Below are 18,206 nucleotides of genomic sequence, written 5' to 3'. Positions count from 1 at the left end.
AGTCAGTTAGTACTGCAACACATCCTGCACATTAATACAACAAAACACATCCTTCACTTGTGTTCTCATCCTTTAATTAAACTGAAGTCATTTTCATTTTTACCCTAGCTCCTTGGCCCCCTTGGTAATGAGTTTCAGGGGTAGCGATAAGTCCTCACATGGGCAGACAAGACTTTTTTTTTTGTTGGAGATTCAACATGTTGTTACCAGGAAAATAAAAGCCGTTCATTGGCAGATATTGTTATATTGCTATCTTGGATTATGGATATTCTTAACCTCTTCCCCTAACCCTCTTTTTGGGGTCCCTGTTCGAAAATAACATGTCCAAACTAAATAGATTATATCGCTGCAATTACAGCTCTATGTGAATTATCTTGGTATCAAAATAAAGACAAGACTTGTGAGATTCCACCAGAAGTGTAAGTTTCACTGTAGATACCACTGTGCCGGAGTAAATGCAGATGGGACCCACAATAAATGAAGGATTTTTTTCCCTCGCCCCAAAGAAATATTGCATTTTAAAATAAATATCACCTTTAAAAATGTGCATTAGGAGCTTAAAAACTCATAGAAATCATGCAACAACATGTGGACATTAGCTGTGCAAAGTCTGATGATGCTGAAGTGAGTAAAATTACAGAGGTTTACTAATTCTATTCCATTTAAGATTACTATGGGTAAAAAATAATTAAACCCATTCAATTGTATTTACATGTCACTATTGGTCTAATAAAAACTTGTTTTGAGTTAAAAACATCAATAGATTTGGGGCACTTTTCTCTGGAGCGTCAGACACAACTCTGAGCCTCAGCCTGTTCAGGGCCATAGCTCCGGCTAGCATTGGCCAATCTGGATGATTGACAGCTCGTTTTAATCCTCTAAGCCAATTGGATCAGGTCGAATCCACGCAGTCCCCTCGTATGCGCTCCCTACGACGTAGTTTGACGGACATTCGCCCTTCTCCAATCAAAACAAGTTAATGGCCGTCTGGAATGACCAATCAGACCAAGAAGAGGCCCCAAAGCATGCTGGGAAGTCTAGTTCTCTATTAGAAGTGGTTTTGTTGCGGTGAAAAGAGCTTGTTTTGCTCAACAACAAAGGTAACACAACATTTCTGGTTGTATTTCTTGAAAGTGAGTTGTTGTTTTGCTCTTATTTTGCGGCTGGATCCGTGAGTTTTGGTTTTAGAGTAATATAAATGATACCATTGTAATCTGTGAAGTCTCTACTATCGGGCAGACATGTTTTTTGTTTTTGTTTTTTTCAACATGGCTAGCTGATTCCCCAGTGCCGCTTTTAAATGTTTACACTGTTATGGTGTTTTCAGCTCGTGTTGGTTCGATCACTTGGTGTTTTGTCTGTGTTTGGTTAACATAAGAATGGTTTTTATGAGCTTTTAGCCGAGTTTCTGAGCTTTTTTGTGGGTATGCAGCGTGTCAGTGTTGATCAAGGTGTGTGTTGCAGTGAATTTTTTTTGCCCCCGGTACAGGGAACTGCAGGGTGAGTGCAGCAGAGTGAAGACATGAGGAAAAGTCTTCATCCCTTGGGAATGTCATGTGCCACAGATTGCAAACAAGTTTTGGTGCGGTAAGTGTATTAACCAATGTTAGCTATATGACAGTGACATTCATTTCCATGGAGTTGTTTAATCTTGGAAGAATCTCATACCCCTCCATTAGAAGTGTGCTCCTGAAAAATTACTGATTTAAGTTTCAAGATTCAAGTTAGTTACTTAGCTCTTACTTTCACCCTACTCCACTATTTCAACAACAATCAGCACACCCTACATCTACACATGATTGCACAAAATGCAGGGGTAGGGCTTTACTTCTCCTTTTGTTTGCGTTTTCCAAACTGACTTCCAAACTGTGACAAACTAGATACATTTTTTGTGAAGATTTTTTGGGCTGTATTGAGCAACAGCCTAAATTAAGCATAACGTAAATCAATTTATCTGAGAGAGGACACATTCACAACAGATAGGGAGCGTTCTGACCTGAACTCACACCCTCCCTTGCTCCAGTCATACCTCCTACAGCCACTAGAGGGAGTTGACACCTGACTGTAAACTTGTTGTTTGGGGTTACTGATGATACGACTGATGTTGTTCTTCAGCGGATGATATCACACTGCTTTATGTCAGAGGGAAATATTGAACTCTTTCCTCCACCATGTTTGTTTGATAAACAACTGACGCTGGAGAATTTGTAATTGTTTCCAACCTGGGGGTTGGGACCTCCACTGGGGTCTGAGAGATGGATCTGAATGAAAAAAAAAATTGCAATGGGATTCGTGGCGTAGAAAATTAAACGTAATGAAAAACACAACATTCTGTAATATTTTGGACTTTTTTCAAATCAAATGCTGTTAACTGTCGTGTCCTCGGGTTCCAACGATTATACAAGCAATACAATCAAAACACAAGGTAGAAAACTCACGATAATTAAAATGATTATTAAATGACCCGTAGCAGAGCTGCTGTGGTCTTGATGAGGGTTCAAAGTTCGCACAGCATGGAGAGCCGATGTTTCAAAATGTGCTAGTCAGTGATCCAAAAAACAAGTTCAGCACATAACTCTTGTTTTTGAGTTTTCATGCATTAAGCAATCAAGAACTAACAAGTCTCTGGAGATGCAGGTATAAGCTACAACTTTGCCCTTTACTTTTTGTGTATTTAATTAAAAAGAAAGTTGTTTACTGATCATCTCATATAACTCTGGGCAAGAAAATGATTCTCCCAAAACAATTATCCACTGCTCTTTGATCGTTTTTCCATGAATAAATGTTGCATCTTTGTGAATGCTTTTCCAGTCCAGAAAATTTGAGTGAACATATTCAATCTCTTCAAAGTGATTTGCTTGCTTTCATTAGTGTGCACATGTGCAACTGCCGAAAACACCGTTTCAACTTCTAGTCTGGCAAAAGTAAGGATGAATGAAAAAGCTGCTGTGGTTTCTGCCACACAGTGGGAGTCAGAGTGGGCAGGGAAAACAAGTCTACTTCTCCAGCTGTATTTTTTTTTTTTTTTACCTGACATATTTCTTAAACCACAAAGTTAGCCTTTGAAGTACAGCAGGAAACTTACAGGAACGTCAGCACTAAAAACTGCTCACAGGATTACTGAGACCAATGAATTAATTTGCAATAATGAGTCTACCAGTAAGAAAAACGCCTGATAGACTCAAGTATCTGTTTTAGAGATACAGTAACTGACTGGTTGTTGATTGATTGAATGGTTACCTGTTTTGCAGAGAGATGAAGAGAGAAAAATAGGCCATATGGGGGAGTTTTACTTCAGAGGCTTTTTGTCAGAAAGCCTTTACATGCTCATCATTGTAAAAGGGTCTAACTCAGTGATCTACCCTTCAACATTACCAGCTTGTTTTATTGCCTAAAATGTACCAAACTGAGACTGAAAAACTGAAGCCTGGCAAAAAGCTCTGAAGGCAAACTTCCCAATAGCAACCAAAACTGTTAAGTCTTTTATTTTACGAACCAATAAGAAACTTGAGAGTTTGTCCTTAGAGAGAGAGAACAGTCAGCAGTTTGTGTTAAGAGTCGACGGAGAGTCATTTCTGCAACGACAGGCCTCATCTACAAATCCTAGTTAGTTCAAAAAGCTGGTAGACTTTTAACTTCATTGGCTTTGAAACCACACCTCCCCTCACACTGTGTAATGTCACATTGAGTCACGTCAGACCTTGCTTCCCATGTTTGCATGGGCTCTCTCCATGTAGTGGTTTCCTGGCCCAGTCCAGAGTCATGCTGGCAACCTGTCCAGTGTTTTCTCCAACTCTTGCCCAATGTCATTTGGGACTGACTTTCCCAAAGATCATGAATGTGAATTGGAGAAACAGCCCATGTTGTACTGTTTGGGGATGGGGGAACGCTAAAACATCTTAGGACCTGCAGCCACCATCTCCATTACACAGATTGGAGGTAAAAGGTCATGGAACGCAGTGCTGCAGCAGTGAAACAGCACAATGAACACTCCATGGATACTTTTTTTTGTTTTAAGGGTGCTTTGCATCAGAAATTTCCCATAGAATGACCATGATATATGATCAGAGATTCAGTAAACATGAACATAAAATGTAAACACTGATAACAATGGCACATACACTATATTTATGATGAAAAAATGTTAATTTTAAAGCTGCAATTTTTCTAGGTTTGGTGTTTCCGTCTGTTGTACCGGCCACCACCACCCATCTAATAACACAGCTTATGAACCTTTGACACATGGGTTGTCTGCAGAATTACATGAACAACAGCAAGCTGCAGCTATTGAACATGAATGCCAAACATTACTGAACCTAAAAGGCCTCACTTCCTCTCTCAAAAATGTCTCAATCACAGGAGAAGAAAATCCAGGGTCTGCAGTGGAGCTGCAGATGCATTATAGATGACAAAGAAGAAGTTAAAGACAGCTGCTGGGATGGAACTTTCACCAGGTTAGCTAACTCTTTCTCTTGTTCCCTCTTAGAAATGTTTTTGGTGGATATTTAATGTATATTACATTTTTATTGTTATTATTCATTTTCCCATACTGCTCTAAAGCATATACATTTTTACTTTCAATCTTCATCTGTTGCTGACACTTGGAAATTAAACAAGTAGGTTCAATCTTGATAAAAGACAACCTTTGGTATAAGTGCAACTCCTTGTTTATGCATTTTGGAAACTTTGGCAACCCCAAACAATATTTATTCAATATATTAATGATGGTACAGAGTACATTTTTTCAAATTATATTTGTATAAAATGCTATAACATAAACATGGTTGTTTACATATTAGAAGTCGTGCTTCAGTACCATTTATCATCTATAGGGGGACCCCCAGAGAGTTGCTGTTTGAGAAAAGCTACATTTCTTTCAAACAATGGACTGTTTTTGCTGTTACCATGTGAACTTTTCTTTAGTATCCAGACATAGTGCTTGAAATGTTTTACCGATATCACAGGTCACACTCCAGCTTCATGAGAGCTGCTGTAATAAGTCACAAACATGTAGCGTGTACTGTTACAGATGCAGTATGATGACATGCTTTAAATTACAATGAGACACAATCGACTGATGCAGTAATTGCTGTGTATATATACAGAGTATTTTCTCTCATAAATAGCACTCCCTCTGTTGATAGTTACATAATGAGCGGCTCCTTCTTTAGACGAACAGCGGCTGCTGTGTTAATCCTTTTGGGGGTTACACTTGGGTTGACTTTCACACCAAGAGAAGCACATTTGCACTGCAGGATGTTTGTGTAATTTATATGTAAAAATCCGACCGACTTAGACGCTATTTAGCTCCTAGTCATGTGAGGCAGTGGCGATCCATTTAGATCTAGAGTAATATGTTGGAAGTTATTTCTCGAAGACTGTTTGGATGTACAAGAGAATTAAATCGTACTGAATCTGGAAATGTATTGTAGTCATAACAACACACACACACACAAACACACACACACACACAGCCTAGAGCCCGATCACTCCATGAGCTGTTTTGCAGATAAACACATGCACATCCCTGACACTATTGTGCACATGTGTACACAGACTCCTGCGGGCTGTTTACGTCTTTTATGTCTCTCAGTGCCCATTAAGGTGTGCACACTCTGCACATGCTGATGCACTGATTAGTTCACAGAAAACACACACACACAAACACACTCACAAACAGTCACACCCATTCACACATGAACATTCAGGCCTAGCAGGATATGGCCTCTCCAGGTCTGAAGCCTGTGCTGTTTTTCTTGGCAATAGATACAGGACACACAAAGCCTGCCGGGGGATACGCAGCAACTCAGTGGTCAAACTGAGCTGGCCTTCCTCTTCTGAAATACACACAAAACACTTAACAATCCATCTCCATTCTTAAAATGCCAGAATAGTATCGGACACAGCTCTAATGTGTGGCTTAAATATAAAGAGGAAGGATAGTGTACACAAACTCCTCAAGGCCACCCAAACCGCCCGGATTGTATGCCCTTGTCTGTTGGCAGAGGTTAATCCCAGTTCCATTTGCACAACTCTGTCTGACAGACAACTGCTTGATGGTAGGAAACATATGGACAGTAGGACAATAGACAGTGGCATACAAAACTCTCCTCTGCTTGTATGAAGAAAGAAAAGCCTGTCTGTTTCCTTTTTTCACTTACACTCCCTATGGCTTGCTATCACACGATCATTTCTCCATGTTTTCATTTTTTTCCTCCTTTGTCTCAACATGCATTTTACATCTTCCCTTGCCCAGTCACTGGCTATACAATCCTATGATATCTGTGTATCTCCATATATAAGTGAGGTTGTGTAACATTATGTGTGGATGCCAGATGGCTGAGATCATCAGATTTTCAGCCACATAAGTCATGGTATTTCTAAGAGCCACATGAATGCTACTGGACTTGCTTGAGGATTTTTCACCTCATACATGAAAGGCTTCTTCAACTCTAACTGACTAGTGGAGATTCATGAGCATTCATCCATTCATCCATTCTAATTTCCATTTACGTTTCCCCCTGGTCTTCATACGACTCTACAGCTTTCAGGCCCCTAAAACTTGACCCCTGACTTTGGGAAACTATGGGACAGATTTGTTTCCTGATTTACCAGTGTTGAATGCAAGATGGATGACTTCCAAGATCTTAAATACACCATTTTAATGCCCTTTGTTGTTTTTCCTGTAATACGTCTGTGTCTAATTTTCATGCAGGCCCACCTGTAGAGTCTGTAGTGCACCCCGATGTATTTTTGTTCCGTATCCTTTTCTTTTTTCCATCCCTATGGACACACTGTGATCCTGGTGGTGGATGGATCTGATAAGCCCCCCCTTGAGCTTCACTGGATGAAGAAAATGAAAATGAAAAAGTAAATATTGCTCTTTGTGTGGGTTTCATTGTAAGCTCCAAATGTTGAGGCCCCTGTCATCTTCACTGTGCACAACACAGACTATTTCAGTCAGAGCCTTAATAACAGGACCTTTTCCCTGGTCATCTGTAAACCACTAAATGTGCGTGTATTATGTTTCTGCTCCTGCTGCTGTCAAATGTGTGTATATGCAATTTTTTGCAGCTGAATTTGGTAAATGATGTGCAGGTCTCTGCGTGTACATGCACATGCACACTGTGTCTATTATGAACAGTGAGGCACAATATAGATGCTAGAAAAGCCCGTCTTTAGTGTCTTTCTCAGATATACAGTTGAGTTCCTTATTCTCTTATCTGTAATATAGTAGATGTTGCTGCATGTAGTCGTGGTTAAGTAATTTATCACACATTAAATGTAACTGTTTTTGATAATTAGCTATTTCATTGACTCTATTGGATGTTGTTGTATAAGCAAATGCCACAGTTTTAATTAATTATCTATAAATGTTGTGCGTAGAAGTAGGAGGTGTATTTGCAGGACATTTTTGTGTATCATTATATGGCACATGTGTGTTCATTTTTCTTTGGAATCTGAGTAATTTTGTGGTTTTATTTCGCCCGTATAGCCAGACAGGTTGTTTCAGTTGTCGGGTTTTATCCTTCTACTCCTGAAACCAGCACTTGGTTCAATTTATGCAACTCAGGATATTCAAACACTATATTTCAAACAAAAACAACAACAACAAATAAAACACAGAATGTGTCTTACCAGGAACAATGTCCCAGTGAGCAAACCGCAGACCTCACTTCCCACAACGTTCATAAGGTCTGTTTCTTTGAAAGCGCTTGCATTGGAAATTGTTGACAGTGAGGCCTGTGTTTGTGGTGTGTGATTATCCAGAGTAACGAGCACATTGTTCTGGTAAAACACATTGCTTTTGTGTTTCTCCATCTGGTTTGTCCACCACTTTGATCCAACGTAATACTGTACATCTGAATCAGTATTGGACAGATTTCCACAAAATGTATGAAGACATTGATGATTGTCAGTGGTTAAATTCTAATAACTTTGGTGTAACTCTGAGTTTCCCACAGCAAGTTTTGACAGTCAGTGTTTTATTTCCTTTTTCATTTGTCCTGTCAAATACTTCAACATCGATGAGATAAATTGGCACAAACTTTGGCAAACACATTTACAGTTTGCAGGAGACAAATCCTGACTGACTTTGGAAATATCCTGTTTATTCTTCCTCAGTACCAAACGTTTGATGGAAGTCTAGTGTGTGATATGAGGTAAGAGTTCTCATATATATTCTTGGCTGGCTAATGGGACAGGTATGCAATTAGTAGTGAGCTCTTTGTTGAGAGTGCAGAAATGCTTCTGAGGGCAGACCCTCTGGAAAACTGTGCATTGACTTAGTTTTAGCTGCTGCATGGTCAGTTATTCCCTCCAAACTGTATGGCTGTCTGATCATTGAAATGCATCTTGTAGTCTCTGCAATCTGTATTTTTTCCTTAAAAATGTGTCTTCTTGTATTCCAACTTGCTTATGTTTGCTTTTGAATTGGTCATTTACTTCAGACCCAACACCCTAAAGTGCAGTGTTTCTCAATCCTGGTCCCCAGGACCCACTGTCCTCCAGCAACACACCTGATTCAAATAGTCAGCTCATCAACAAGCTCTGCAAAAGCCTGGTAACTACTCATTTATTTGAATCAGGTGTGTTGGAGCAGGGAAACAACTAAAACATGCACCACAAGGACAAGGATCGAGAAACACTGCTGCAGTGAACACCAAATCTTGGATGAGCATGAAAGGATTTGTTGAAGGTAGTGTATGCAGGAGTTTCCAAAAAACAAAAACAAAGCAGTGACGCAGAGGAAGCCTCTTTTCTTTTGGACAGGGAAGTTGTAGTTGTTAACCTGCGTAGCTTAAAGATAAAGTATTGGCATTTCTGCAACAAATGTAATGTAATAGTATAGGTTGCATACTGAGAACTACTGATAATAACTATAGGTTCTGACAAACTAACCGTGGAGGTCTGTAGTGCTGTTTTCTGCTTATGAAATGCTGCTCCAGGCATAGTTCCATGGTGTGCACATAACCAATGTGCGATTCCCGCATACTTGACCTTCACTGATTGTGTCCAAATCTATATTATTCACCACATAGTTAACTATTCCTACTCTTTGGTACTGTCTGCATATGATTAATAGTTCTACCCTATAGCCTATAGCAACCACTAACTATTATCAGGCATTGTGCAGACTCAGAGCCTGACTGGTGTCCTTGCTTTCATTAATATCTGGCAGCATCACTGCACGTTACACAGCATTCTATGTGAAAAGTCCTTCATGTAGCGCACCGAATAGATGTTTGTAAATATGACACGTCATCTTTGTTTTCATTAAACCAGCACAAGGAGGACATGTGTCGGTCTTTCTGTTCCAAACGTGCACACTCTCCTGTCAAACACTCGATGTGTTTTAAAACAGTGATGTGATCAAAAGAAATGCAGCAGGACACAAGAGCGGCTTCCACAGTTCTTACTCTGCTTCCTCCTGTGCATTTGTCCGTGGAGATCCAGCAGATCAGAAGCTTCACACAGCTCACTGATTGAGCTCTGAAGCACACTGGCTTCACTGGTAACAGGTTACTTGGCATCCGGACTGAACACAGGCCCTCATATTCAGCTGAGGGAAGCCTTTGAAGTCCTCTCTCTGGTTTGCAAATTGATGAAAACTTTAATGGCAGCAATGAAGCTAGTGAAGAGCATAACAAATGCATGATTCGTCTTCAAGGGCTCCAAAGTAATTGTTTCAGAATGCTTTGTCCTTGAGCCAGTACACTCAGGTTTAAGAGCTATAAAAGAGGCAAGGTCTTTGGGAAACAAACAAGTATGCAGCAAATCTATATCATAAATGATTTCTTCAGCAAAATACACTGCCCCATACAACATGGTAGTATTGTGCACTTTATACATGTGTGCATTTTTTTTGCATCTCTGTACCTCTTAATTTGTTTTGTGTGCTGCAATTGAGTCAGTACGAGGCTGCAGGGTGTAAGTAAGCTCTTTTAATGAATAACAGACCTGTGTAGCTCGTGGCCATAGAGAAAATGTTTATTTTGATGGATAAGCCAAGAGCGGCCAGCTGGTTTGAGTTGAAGACAATACTGGAGATTCAGCCTGCATATGGTTTTGATTTGGAGACTCCGTCCTCCTCAGATTCTCAATCCCCTTTCTCCATCGTCCTCCTCTCTCTTTCTCTCCACAGGCCACTATTGCCTGTATCTTTATTTCCTGTGAACCTTGCTATCCCTCTTACCCCTCACCTCACAGTAACTCACTAGATTTTTTTTCCTGTCACCCTCCTTCACTCTCCCACAAGCCTGCGGGGATTGGAGCTGATAAAGTAATAAATAACCCAGTAGAAGTGCATCATGTTTTATAATTAAAGATTAATAGAACAAAAACATTGGGTAACCACTGCATGGTTGAAACCCTCCCCTGCTCTATTGTACGCTCACTGGGAGAGCAGAGGTGCTTTTTGGCCTTTGCTGCAGTAGATCCGTCCTGGATTTATCAGTAAGGGAGCTAATGAAATGCAGAAAAGTGAACTAATGAAACACATCCATGTAGGAGAATAGAATAGCTTATATCAGTGCAAGCTGCTGTGTTTGAATGTGTGCAAACAAGAGTGCATCTGTCAGCCACATGAGAACTGTGGATGTGGACTTGCATGCAACGCAGTGATGAGGAGGAGGATTTAAGTGTTTATGCTTTGCCCCATTCTATCTGTCGACCTCCACAGAATTACCGCCACAGTGCTGGTGACTGTTGGGTGTCCAGTCAGCTCAAAGCTCTCATGTTTCATTATGGATGCGGTGGAGCCCCTCTCACTCTGCGGTCTGTCTGTGGTCAGTGGCCAGGTCACACAGGATCTACTAAAGTGTCCCGCCCCCCCCCTTCCTCAGTTTCCTGTTTCAAACCTACACACATACTTAGGGACCAACACAAGTCTGCATGTGGGAATGCGTGTATGCACACTGAAAATGGGAGGTGAAGAAAATTGGTTCTGTGGCAGAAGTGGAATTATAAGTGGTCGATGTCATTATGACATAATGGCTATATATGGGCATTCCCTTGGCAGCTTTCTGACCAAAGAGCTCCAAGATTTCCACCCTTTTTATTTTGTTTTCATGTTTTTAGAGTCCATGCACTGTGGACCAGTCCGCCAATTAATCAGATGTTCAATCCACTACTTTGGTTCATCCAACTTAAATACTGAATGTTTGTGCAGACATTAATGCCATTACATTCATACATTTTGTCATGGTTGTCATGGAGATATATGCTCTGCCAACAATTTTGATAATTGTTGCCTGACACAACATAGGGAGTTGTGCAAAATTCTTAGTTTATACTTTGGCAAAAGGTTTCGGTCGTCTTTATGGTAGCCACACATTATGGTCTGGCTGGCTCTTTTAGTTAGTAAGAGGAGATCATTTCAAACTTACTTGTTGAGAGGACAAACAGGGCACAGAAATAGGTGGTTGTCAGTCAATTCATTAAGTTAAAGAGATAGAAGGAAGGAAGGAACTAAACATTTTGGTCCGATGACTTTTCATGGCAAACATGAAATTGTCAAGTGCTGAGTGACACTTGTCGAATGACAATGAGTACGAATCAGGCCTGAGTACAGTTTCTCACAGAGCCACTGAATGTTTAAGATGCTTTTGTAGACTCATATTAAACCAACAATGTTACGTCTGGATTCATTTGTCATCTTCTCTTGTAAGTATGATTCAGTTGGGCGGATCTGAGGCCAGTCATTGTGCTTGGAGGTGGACCAAAACAACACTACCAACATACTTTAAAGTCTAACCTACAAGTGGAATGAACATTCTCACACGGTTTGTATTATCACCTCAATTTGCTTCACTTTGTTTTTTTCTTGAAATCCAGGGGAAACACATCAGCCAAGTTTACTGACTGACTGGCAACTAAGCAAATAAACTACAGATTTGAAAACAACCCTAGTCTCAAACAACCACATCCTCATTTACTAAGTCCCTCAAATATGCTGTGATCTTGGGTCTCCAGTAAGGCTTTGAAAATGGAAACAGAAAACAGAAAAATGTGATAAAGGATCAGACAAAATTCCACTTGCGTATCAAGAGGTATCTGCAACACACATCAAGTGACCACTCAGGCACACTGGGCATGGGCTTAGCAATGAAAGAACTGCCCAGGAGGAATGATGAAAATTAAGAATAAGGGTTTCTGTAATAAGACTGACGATGAGGTGAAACAAACTGAAGCGTTAAAGTTAACGGACCTTTTTGTTCACAAGTGAAAGCAGATTGATGGCTGCATAATCATCTTCAAAGGTCTTAGTTTCTGTTCCTCCTGTCTAAAAGTTGCCCCAGAGTTTTCTAAACGATGACAGAGCCAGCAGCATTTTGAAAACGCCCGAGTAGTGTGGCATCACAAGCAGAATTTTTGCACCTTTAACCAAAAACAGAGTAGTGTGAATGTACCTTAACACTTACTCAGTACGTTTACATGCAGTTTAATCGGGCTGAAGCGGTCATACAACTTGCCGAATCCGAGTACACATCAAACGGACATCAAACAGTGAACAGCGAGATGGATAGTGCTGCGGTTCTGTATGTTTCCTGTATGTATGTATGTGTACCTGCTGTACATGTTAATCATGATACAAATTAGATTCAGCATGGCTCTTTTGGTTGCCCTGCTGTCCTGAAGAAAGACGCCGCCGCCGAATGATTTCCAACAACAGTACTGCAGTTTATATTGTGTCCTTCTACTTCCAGGTCAAAGATCGGGGAGGAAATTTTGGTGCATGTGTAGAACGCAAAGTCCAAGAACAGTCCGACTAATAGGGTATACATGCAGGAGTAATCGGACTATGAGTCACATTATCCAGGTGTGTTAGTAACTAACGTGTTTACATGACATTAAGATAACGAAAATCAGTCTTTTAACATGCATGTAAATACACTGAGTGAGGTGCTAGGTGTTTCTTTTCATCTGCAACAGTTGCGTCTCGCCATCAAAGAGTTACCTATAAATGGAGAGCCACAATAGGCTTCCAGATCTCACCTCATTCTGACTTACGAGCAGGAGTCATTACTGCAGTAACAACAATGCTTTTGCTCTGGCAGGTCAATCACAGTACTTCTGCCTTTAACCTCAGCAGGACCCACAATTGTGCAAGAGTGCAGTTTTGACATAAGTTTGTGTTGTTTTAACAGTTACATGATAAGCAGAACAAAACTCTGGTAAGTCTGTATTGTAATCTGCTTCACCCATATGTAAGTGTGTGTGTGTGTGTTGCTGAAAGTTCTGCTCAACTGGATTGTTACCTTAGGGATTAGAGAATTAGTTTTCATTGGAGCCAGCTTTGTGCCCTGAAATGAGTCAGTCTTATGAATTAAATTAGGTTTTGGTTGAGAGTCATGAGATAGAGTGAAGTCAGACAAACAGCCGCTTGGTCCCCACAGCACATCACACACAAACACACATACACAAAATAACATGGTGTAAAATAAAAAATTAAGTTAAGTATGTCACGTTGCTCAGGCTGTGTTGAATTAAGTGAGTTTGAGAATCGAAAACGAGAGTGAGTGAGTTTAGAGAGGTAAGAGAGAGGGGAGTGAGCCTCTGGTCATGGGGGAGGTCTGTTTCATGAGACCTTAATATTTGACACACACACATGCAAAAAAAAAAAAAAACACCATAAACCTCTCGCAGCATTTATTTAGGATCTTGGCAGTGTCTGAAACATTTTGCTCAGCTAACCTGAAAACTTTGTCCTACCAAGGATAATACTCACTCATCAACGCATGCACGCAACGTGCACTTATACAGTATATGACTGGGTCAATTAATAATCAGTCAGATGGAGGTTTGATTCATTCTCTGCAAACAAACCACCATTTGATTCTGATTGAATCCAGGTTGCATGTGGATCTCATTTCTTCTACGAATATCTTCCAATAATGTTTTCCATCCTGTGGTTCTTATTACAATACTGACAAAGATATCAAAGCACAATGCAATAACGCTGAGCATCTATAAAATATTATACATATGTTGAGAACCATGCAGTAAAATACTGTGGATGACCCCTTTAAACAGCATTTATGTTTTCTTGCCTCTGCGCTGGCAGCAACTCCTGCCAGACATTTTTCAGTGTACGTATGAAAATGTGAACGTAAAACTCAAGTGTTACATTTTCTAAAACCTATCTCAGACTCGAGGATAAACTAATTTGAATTTGATGGCCAAATTTGAGGTCACTGTGACTTCACAAGCCTGATTTCCTCACGAAGCCTTGTGAAATCTTAAGAACCTCTTGAGAATCCTTTCAACTTTGGCACAAATGTACAAATTAACTGTGCAAATCTGAGCGGCCGCAGCTCTAATCTCAAGGTCACAGTGGCCTCACAAATCTAGACGGCGTATAAATCTTGGATGTAGTCTTCCAGTTGCAAAACAAGCTCCCATTTTGAAGCCTTGGGACCAGGCACCCAATTAGATGATATCAGCAGTCACACTTATAACCACTCATATGTGCCATGTTGTCAATTTCCCTCTAAATGGGAACATAACTTACAAAATTGACGACATGTTCTATTGAAGAAGACCTGAAACTAGTGATTGAGACCAGTGACTTGTCGGGACAGTGTGTTACGAATTAGTAGGCTAATTTTCCCATAGACCACCATTGAAATTATTTTTGCAACCAGCGCAGTCGCCCCCTGGTGGCTAACTGCTACTTCTGCCCAAATTCCTTATATACGGTCTTTGTTCACAAAACATGTTGTAAGTCAGTTGAACATTAAATGTTGTTTTAAAGTCTACATGCACATGTTATATGTTATATGTTATATGTTATATATATTTAAAGGGTCGAGAGTTTGAGCATTTTCATATAGGGACCAACTTTCTATGTAGGGATATATTGAAGTAATAAGAATAAATTGACCTCTGTGTGTGCCGTGATCTGATAATATTATCAATCATATTAAACATGCAGCTTCAGTTTCTGCTCTATTGCTTCACAGTGGGGTTTGTATTTTTTATTTTAAAAGCATTGCATTATCCTCTGCTCACTGCCAACCACCAGGCATCCAAAGGAGCAGTGATTTCAATATGAAACACAATATACCATCATTATTGCGTAATAAAACAGTTTTATTATTATTTATTTAGTGGTTCCCAATTGGTTTTGATTGCAAGCTACAGTTGACTATGTGACATTTATAATAATGTTGTATGTTTAATGACAAAAAGTGGCCAGACATCCCGTCAGACTGATTCTCCGTGACACTTGTGTTCTTTCATGTTGATTATAATGGACAGTTCAGATGACACTGTGACCTCCACCTCATCACTAATGTCAATACTGTGCTTTTAGATTTTCCTCTGTCTCTGCTGTGTGGATGAGGAAAGTTGAGCTGAACAGGCCTCACATCTCTCTGGGGCCACAGTCAGGGATTTGTGGTGTTCTCACTCTACTGTATGTATGATTTTCTTCTTGACTACCGTGACTTCTGCATGAGCACACAGTGTTGCACATTCCTAACATGGCTTTAGCCTCTTTTTCCTGAGACACCAGCTGAATCATTACCAGCCGTTTCACTAGCCTGTATAAATCAGTGGAAGTTTACTGCACAGGGGCAAGTGTGTTCAGGTGCCAGTGGTCACTCACACCATCACTGCATTGAGCGATGGCTTTTTTGTTATGTTGGCATTTGCTCCGTATCTCACCCATTAAAAAGCCAAATCAAAATTTTGATTTTATAGATATATTTTAGGTTTAGTTGAGGTGCTTTGGAGACCAGGAAAGTAATAACACAGTGAGCATAGATAGACTCAGCACTCTAATCACAACAATCTGTTCCATTACTTTTATGGCTATTTGTTGTGGTAGGTTGAGTAGTCATTAAGAAATGAGGCCTTTTTATCTTGTTTATGAATTGCCCACAAAAAAGACGAATCTAATTAAATGAGTCAAGTACAGACTTCAAGTCCACATAGGGAATAAAAAAAAAATAAGGGTCATATTTCACTCTTGAGCAAGAAACTTGAGCAGTGTGAAACTCCTCATCTGTCATTTTGGCAAATGTTCAAGGTTAAATCAAATTTAGTGCCTTTGCTTGGGTCCTGGTGAAGGGGCTCTGCTGGGGGGAACATTTAATGTTCGGAAAACTACATCATCGCTTCAAAACTGGATGAATGACAGACCCTTGTTTTGTTTTGTTATTGTCAAATAGAGGAAACCACACTCGTCACCGAATCAACTGGTGATTTAGCGGTCAATTTCGGATGAAAATGTGTTTCACCATTGTTTCTTGGATCCGCAAGTCTTAAGGATTTGATTGGACAGAGATGAAAAACATTGCAGCAATTCTGTGCAGATTTGAACAAGAAGTCCAGACGGAACGGAATGAACCTCAAGTTTTTTAAGAAAGCTTAAACTCATAGTGATAATCTATAGGCTTCTTTTTAGTCTGAGCTTTTTAATCAGTCGATAGTTGATATTTGTTGTATGCAGGAATTACGACTCATAGGTACATTTTTTAAAATAGGCACACCAGCAGTATAGTATATATATAGATATATATGTATATATATAAATATCTATATATCTATATATATCTATACATATATATGGTATATGTATGTAGTATAAACAACAGCATTCTGGTACTTTGGGTGTGTAGTCATTAAGTGCAGAGAGGGTGCGGTGCCAAGAAAAAAAAAAATGCACAGCAGTGCACAACTAGGGCTTATAGGCTACATTACACAAACACATAAACTAGTAGATCAACAAAACCACTATAACGTCCACTCTCACGACTCTGAAACAATCAAAAAAAATCCTACCTTCATACATTTGAATTCTTTGGTTTGGGGTAAAGCGATCATTGATCTTCAGTAAAGGGGGCGTCACCAGGGGGAGGCGCCCCCTTTCACCCCCTGGTGATACCAGGCCTGCTTGTGTGTAACCTCTGTCGCCCCCCTGAGGAATTCCGGGAACAAAACACTGACATCTCTCGATGTGTGCCACCACCTACCCGGTTGTAATTAGTTGTCATATCAAACTGCTGAATGTTCAGGTTTGTTTTTTAAGCAGTAGAATCTAAAACTTTTTAGTGGGCGGTCCTTCAACTATACTTCAACCATTTGCAGCCGTCTCACTTTACTAGCGGTTCCCGCCCCCCCCTCCCCCAAGTCATGCCGTACAGCTTGATTTCTTTTTCTATTTTACAATACTTTCCCTTTTTGTTTTTATACCAGTTTGTGTGAGGTTAAAGTTTTCTTCTTCATGCTAGCTTTGTCAACAGTTACTGTAGCTCCAGGCTGCATGACTGTTTTCTGATCAAAGCCTGCTCCACAGCGATCACACTGGAAACAGTCCCATTCTTAGTCTCCCATGAAACACACGAGCCTGCTGGGGACAATAATCACACTCATGCGTAAACGTCTGAGGAAATCAATGAAAGCCATGACAAAAGGGAAGAAACGTAATGCATTCTGTAATTCTTCCACCTTACTTGCTCTGCTCTGTGCTGCCGGGTTGTGATGTAATGCTGTCAAAAAGTGTACAGCATGGCTTTGTTTTAAAAAACAGTGCGGTAATCTAGCATGCTTGAATTAAAAAGAACACAATTAAGGAGAAAACATTAAGTTTAGAAGTTCATGAATTTACAACACACACAAAATAATGTGACGACTAACAAAAAAAGTAATGCTCCCACCCACACACTATGGCACAGTTTATTTCAGGGTAAGCAGAGGCAGACATTTGTCTCCTACCTCAGATGTTGTCATCAGCACCACCCTGCATCCTGCAGATTACTCTGCATATGCAAGGCTGAAAGCACATGGGTATGGAACTATCAATGTATGTGTGCAAATGAACCGAAAATCTATTCAAATGTCAATTTTATTTCTTAAAGGAGCCGTCTTGAACAGCAATAATGAGTAATCATGGTATTATAATGAGTCCGGTTAACTTCATGGCCCACAGACGAATATTTATTTGTTTTTCTGCACCTTTACACTCTCACATCCTCTCTCTCTGTTGAAAATAGGTCCCCCTGCTGTGGGGGAAACTCCTTGAGCCAGCAAGCTTTTGTCAAACACGTTCATATTTTCTTTACTGACCTATTTTGGCTCTGCAGCTCATTGTGATCTATTTTTTGTTATTATTTTGTATTTCCCAGAAAAATATATCTGTACACCTCTATTACAAGTTAGGTGAATAACTTTATGATTAGTCGAGAAGAATCCTCTTCTCC

The 18,206-nt window shown here is 40.0% G+C and overlaps 1 long non-coding RNA gene across 2 annotated transcripts in view; it reads left to right on the top strand.

Annotated features, from left to right (window-relative positions):
• The first annotated feature begins 1,487 nt into the window (after nucleotides 1–1,487).
• The window catches only part of LOC131465892 (uncharacterized), a 27,581-nt gene continuing 10,862 nt past the window's right edge, over nucleotides 1,488–18,206 (top strand). Inside the window, exons 1-3 of one of the 2 annotated variants that reach the window (XR_009241346.1) lie at nucleotides 1,488–1,587; nucleotides 4,360–4,454; nucleotides 15,317–15,475. This is a non-coding gene — a long non-coding RNA (uncharacterized LOC131465892). Of the gene's footprint in view, nucleotides 1,588–4,359; nucleotides 4,455–15,316; nucleotides 15,476–18,206 lie in introns of those variants that run through there. The other variant, XR_009241345.1, reaches the window with a different exon arrangement.

This window comes from Solea solea, chromosome 9, assembly GCF_958295425.1.
Source record: "Solea solea chromosome 9, fSolSol10.1, whole genome shotgun sequence".
NCBI classification, from domain to species: domain Eukaryota; kingdom Metazoa; phylum Chordata; class Actinopteri; order Pleuronectiformes; family Soleidae; genus Solea; species Solea solea.
Note: the sequence above shows the minus strand (reverse complement) of the source record. Positions and strands in the feature narration are given on the sequence as shown.